Raw genomic sequence first — 6,366 nt, 5'->3', positions numbered from 1 at the left:
TATATATATAAATAGGTTATATAGGGTGTGGAGGGGGTTCACCATAATGAAAGTTTGTCCACCACTGCCCTAATGTAAAAAAAGAAAAATATACTGACCTACTTAAAACAGTTCAAAGAACGTCTACTAGGATGTTTCCAGGGGCAGAAGGGTTATCTTACAAGGATATGTTAAGATATTTTAACTTATTTTTTCTTATTCATTTTTGAGAGACTACATAAGGGATTGAGATGATATAGAGCTTTGATCTCTTTAGTTGTTCCTTAGGACATGAGGACACAAATTTATGACATAGAAAAGTCAGGTAAAGTCATAGTCACCACAAGTTATATACCAACAATAGCATGGTTAGCATCCCTTTTTTACACTGTTATATACAATAAAAAAACTATGATAAGCCACTGCATTTTCTTTCTTTATTGCTTTTTAAGCAAAACAACAAAAGTAAATGTGAACAATAATAAACATTTGTTAAAAGTTACATAAAGAATCTTGAAAGCAGAAATATATTTTTCTACTTTATTTTAGTTTAGTTGAGATACTCTCCAGTATCACATGCAACTCGCACACTACTACAGTTAGCTTTATAAATGTTAATTAACATGTCATGGTATATATTTCATTTTAAATTATGTAAATAATCACATCAAAAGGCTGTTTTTTTAAAAACTGGTTAGTAGTAGGGAAGATAATAGCTAAGTTCTTGCCTCTAGACTGAACAGCAACTCTTTACAGCTATTACATTTCTCTAAAGACACCTGCTTACATTTACAAAGTGGTATGTGTATACCACTTACTAACACTACGACATGCTTAAAGTGCAAAATAAACCACTGTAACATGATAGCATTGAAGTGATAAGTCAAAAGAGACCGTAGATCATCAAATATTTACATATATAAATAAGATTAAAAATGTCTAGAGAGAGGCTTCAGTGATGTATTTGACCTTAAGTTCTTAACCTAAATACATTTAAAAGAAGATGCATGATAATATATTCTTTGTTTTCAATCTAGCCAATAATATACATATTCATTGGTTTACTTTAGAAACAACCATTTATATAGAGCATAAAAATTGCAACTACTGACAGACTTATGAAAGTTACTTTATTTTTATTTGATGTTTTAATGCTTCACTGTATTATAATGAAAGTCAGGTTTTATTATTTTATGGTATTTAATACCAAAGTTTAGGTCAGAGATACAGCAAAATATTGAGAACATTTTGCAAGAACATATACTATTACTTTAAGTTTACTATATGTCACTTATGATAAGGTGGTGAAACAGAAATCAATCTACAAGTAGAAGTTATGTTTTTCAACTTATATGTGTGTACAGAAATAACACTAAAACATACAATATACACTCAAATCATGCTTTTCTTCACATAGTACCAACAAAAATAAGTTTGTTTATAATTTTACCTAAACACACATTTCAATAAAGTATGTTAACATGATACAAAGTGATCGATACTCTATACAAATCACAATTAAGTCACTACTAAAAGGTTCAAGGAATTTCACAAACAGCCTATATCTGTTTATTAATTCTTAAAATGTTTTAAATTCTTTACAAGACTTAAATTGAAGTGCCTCAGAGGATGCAACCATCCTTAATACTTAAAGAATCTCCTACCCAGTAGTTTCTGTAACAATATATGTACAATTTAAGATCTAAAACTTCTGGAAGTCTAATGGCATAATCCTTGTTCTAAGGATTTTATTTAAAGTTCTCATATATTTAAACAAAGTTTATATAATGATGTTCCATGAAGCATTAATTAGTTAGAGATGAGTTAAAGTTAGATAGTTGAGTTGTTGTAAGAGTGATTTTTCAACATTGAATCTGTGTTAACTATTGCACCACTTTTTAAGAAAAAGTTGATGTTTACATTGTGTAGTACAGCTAGAATGATTGAAAAATTAGCCATACAAGTTACAACAGTGTTTGAGTTTTCAGCTACATTAAAAAAAGAAATAAATTATTTTAAGTGGACTGGACAATGAATTATTTTTCACCCGATAATTTGAAAGGACCCATAAAGAAAAGAACCACATCACAACATTTGGTGTCAGAAGCAGGAATATTGGGTGAATGTACAAACAGAAGTACAATAAGATTCTGACTAAATTTAAACTGTTGAAGATGGTGACCATGAGGTCAAATAGTGAGATTCAAGCATCGTAACAGGAACTTAAGAGAGGAGTTAAAAGAAAGAGGCAAGCTATTTAAGGAAAAATAAAAACACCTCTGATTGAAGAGAAAAACTAATAAGACTATCGGATATGTAGAAAGAGGGATTACAACATTAAAACTGAAAAAGTATGGAAAAGCTATAATAATAAAATTAAAATAGTACAGCGAGGCTGTAATGACAAAATTAATAAAGTCAAAAATGAAATAGTCATCAATGAGGTAGGAAGGAACATCAGAAAAACAAATTATTAAAAGGAAAGAGTAAACTAGCCACATCTCTTTCAGCATTTGCTCAAGAGTTCCAATCAACACCATTTACTACCAGATATTGTATAGGAGAACTTATTTGGCCTATACCTATTACCACTACTGTGGTACTACCTGTAACCAAAAGGCATTCCTGGACTACTCTGACCATGATATTGCCAGAAAAGTTCCAGTTTTAAGTTGTCCAATTCTACATCAGCCAATCAAGAAACCAAAATACTATGATGAGAAGGTACCATGGAAGTCATACTAGACTCAGTTTGAAATAATGTCTGGAGTGAACAGGTAGAATAGTGAACAATAAGCCATCCACCTTGCTGCCTATCTAAAAGGACCAGCTTTGACAGCATTTAGAGCCATAACAACTAATAGAAATTGGTAGTCACCTTGTCCAACAGGATTGAATTGAAGTGTTGCACTAGAAAGAAGTTGAGAGCAAAATTCCAAAACAGGATGCAAGAGGAAAAAGAGACTTTAGCTGAACAAACTGGCAGAAGATTTGAAAGGGCTTATCCAGGTATCCTACACAGATGGTCCAGATGAAATAATAGACTTCTTGGTATGTGATCAATTTATAGATGCCATATCAGACTGAAGCAGAGTAGGTGAACATCTCTAAAAGAAGTTCTGAAGTTGCCAATGAAACTGGAATCCATCAAAGTTGCAGATAAAATACTAATGAGGCCACCCAGAAGTTATGAGAATATTAAATCCTGTAGTACTAAAACATTAATTTCCCTCTAAGAATAGTCTAGAAGAACCAAAGGGATTGGTTAGACAGAATGGAGAGAATAAACCATGAGATGATAGATGTTTCAAGTGTAACTTGAAGGGAAATATGGCCAGGAACTGCAGACAAAGGCCTGTTTCAAATAAGAGCTCTTCTCAAAGGATACCAGAAAGAAGTAACTGTTACAGTTGTATGAAATATGGCTATTACATACAATAAGTAATCAACAACTGCCACAAATGAGAAAAGGTGTACACTATTTCAGGAAAATTGTCCACAAGTTTACTGGTGGAAAATCTTGTGGAATGCTATTTGACAATGGTTCCAAAGCTACAATTGCTTGATAAGATTTGCTACTGAAAAGTGAGAAGTTCCTTCCATAGATGAAAAAAGATCAATGCTAACAGTGGGTGGAAATAAAGTCCAGCAAAAGGGAAGTACAAAGCTTCTCTGTGCCTTATGATGTGTGGCTAACTGATACTGAAAAGGAGTGCATGTTGGAAACCAAGTTCATGCAAAAACATGGATGAGAGACTAGGCTAGCTTGAAATAGCTTCACAGCTGATGACAAGGAAATCCATATATGCTACATGGTAATTACTAAAGCAGAGAATCAACTTCCAGTGGAAGCAGGGATAGTGGTTATTGCATTACCAAATGTAGATCAGGAGTTATTAGCAATAATTCATCTAGTGTTGGGGCATAGTGGAACCAAACACTTTGGCAAGTTGTGAGGGCTCGATGTTTGGAATAATTTTGGATGTGAAGAATAAATATGCATAAGATATCACACGAAAAACAAAAAGACTTAAATCAACTGGTAATAAAATGAAAAATAGCTATGGTATGAAAGTTGATAAAACTAGATACCATCGAAGTGATGTGGTATAGCTGAATAGTTAAGTAAGTTTTTTAATAAGAAACAATCCGAACCAAAGGCTGTCCATCACGATCATCCTGGGAAGTACATCAGTGAGAAAGCAGCCAAGTGGTTAACTCTACAGAACTTGTCAATGGAAACTGGGCTTATTGAAGAGCCTGGAGCTCCTGGCAAGACTGCTTTCAAAAGATTATCAGTAGATTCACCTGACCACCTACTTATGAAGAGCTTCCCCCAACAACTGGACAGCCAGTAGTAACAAGGTACAAGATGCCATCCCATCTGTGTACCATAAACCTCAAAAGAGAAAACAATTAAAAAGGCTTAGTGAAAGGACACTTTAGTGTAGCATTTTATTTATTTTTTACTTTTTATACTAGAATTGTTAATGGTACATCCAAATCCAGGAAGAGAGCAGTGCTGAATTTTATGTTGTATAGCAGGCAGAGTAGCTGAAAACTTACCCCTACAAGTTATAACAGTGTTTGAGCTTGCAATAAGATTAAAAGAAGAAATAAATTAATCTGTTTTCATTCAAGTGGACTGGAATTTGACTTATTTTTCACCTAATAAGTTGCAAAAAATCTGCAAAAAAAAGGAACCACAACGATACATTATTCATGTAGTTTCCACAATATGGTATGCCAAGTTCATGTCATTTTAAATTATTGTAAAATTAATTCATAGCAATCTAATAACCAAATATGAGAAGGTGACCATGACAATTTTTTTTCATTATACACAATTTTTGTTTTCATCATAATACTACCACACTCATTATTTGTAATTGCAAGCCTTATAATGTAATAATCTAATATGCTTTGATAAACTTAATATTAATAATAGGAGTAAACAGTCTAAGGCCCTAACAAACTGCATATTCCAACTTAAAACTCATAGGGGACCTAAAAAAAAAACTTATAATGTATGCAATTAAAATAACTTATAAAGTTTAAGCATCAAACAAGTAAAATGTTATTATTAATACATACTGTAATTTATATATTAGAGCTTTCATATGAACAACAATACACTACTAGTACTGGATCCAAAACTGAAAACAAAGGTATACATATATGATATAAACTAATTGGAATTATTCAATTATAAAAATAGTGTACATTCCAATATAGCTATTTCTTAAACATATCTAACAATTTTTAAAAGCTTCCATACCCAATCTTTGCAATTTATACAATTTTAACAGTTAACTAACAAACTTGTATTACTATTAGTTGTAAGCTCAAGCAAACCGATCAAAAGCTTACCCGATTTAACTTATGTTCTAACTCATAATTTTTATCCTGACAGAATTACCGTTCATTACGGTTTAATAACATTTGTGCTCTTATTTTATGCCTTAATGTGAAAAATGTTCAAATTTTAGGCAAGTTTTAATGAACATATATAATGGGCATTAAAATTAAATAAGATCATCGGGGTATATTTATTTGTTACGTCTTCAAAGATATCTTACACAAAATAAATTTAATTTTTTGCCGTAAAAAATAAAATTGATTAATGAAGTACACGATATGAAAACAATTAACAATGTCCATAAAAAAAATTATAAAATAATCCAAACCTATGTTTTATAATCTGAGCAAAATTCTTTGAAACTTTCTTTTCTGTTGTTTGATGTCTGTTGAGTCACTTGGCCATCTCAGTTAACGCCAATAACGGTAAGGAATAAAAATTCTCGTTGAAGTAGATTTAAATATAGTTATTCCATAATTGATACTTAGCTGGAGAATGGGAAACAACTGATTATCTAACTGAAAGAAACAGTAATGGTAAAACACTGACTCCGAGATAAATAAGGATATTGCGGTATTAATGATCAATACAGTATATCACAGAAAGACAATTACCATTATTAATATTAGTAAAACAGCCAGGGAACGACAAGTATTGTTCAAGAATCTTCATCACAGCAAGAGTTTAAGTAATGTGTAAAAGCGGGATGAACACTAATACCAAGACGGGGTAACTTTAATAACCCTAAATGCGATATGTCGTATGTCATTTCATTACCCTATGTCTCTTCTACAATAATATGACAAAATAATTTACAAATTTATTATAATTCGTTTTCATTTCAATATCATATAAAAAAAAACCTCTCAGGATCAGCATAGACGAGCAGTTATTTAAGTTTCAACACTAAATACTACATGTTATATGTCTTTCGAGTATTCCAATCATCTTTTACAATACAAAAAACAAAAATAAAGTATTGTTACGTCTCTGGTCGTTAGTTAATTTTCCGTAAAAATTCTTTCCGA

General features: G+C 31.5%; 1 long non-coding RNA gene across 1 annotated transcript in view; it reads right to left on the bottom strand.

The window, feature by feature from the left end:
• Positions 1-6,072, bottom strand: part of LOC111087404 — a 17,167-nt gene extending 11,095 nt beyond the window's left edge. Inside the window, exon 1 of the long non-coding RNA XR_002612106.1 lies at positions 5,667-6,072. This is a non-coding gene — a long non-coding RNA (uncharacterized LOC111087404). The remainder of the gene's footprint in view (positions 1-5,666) is intronic.
• Between the last annotated feature and the right edge of the window lie 294 nt (positions 6,073-6,366).

This window comes from Limulus polyphemus, unplaced genomic scaffold (genome assembly GCF_000517525.1).
Source record: "Limulus polyphemus unplaced genomic scaffold, Limulus_polyphemus-2.1.2 Scaffold2111, whole genome shotgun sequence".
In the NCBI taxonomy this organism is placed as follows: domain Eukaryota; kingdom Metazoa; phylum Arthropoda; class Merostomata; order Xiphosura; family Limulidae; genus Limulus; species Limulus polyphemus.
The sequence above is the reverse complement of the archived record's forward strand: the minus strand, read 5'-3'. Positions and strand labels throughout refer to the sequence as shown.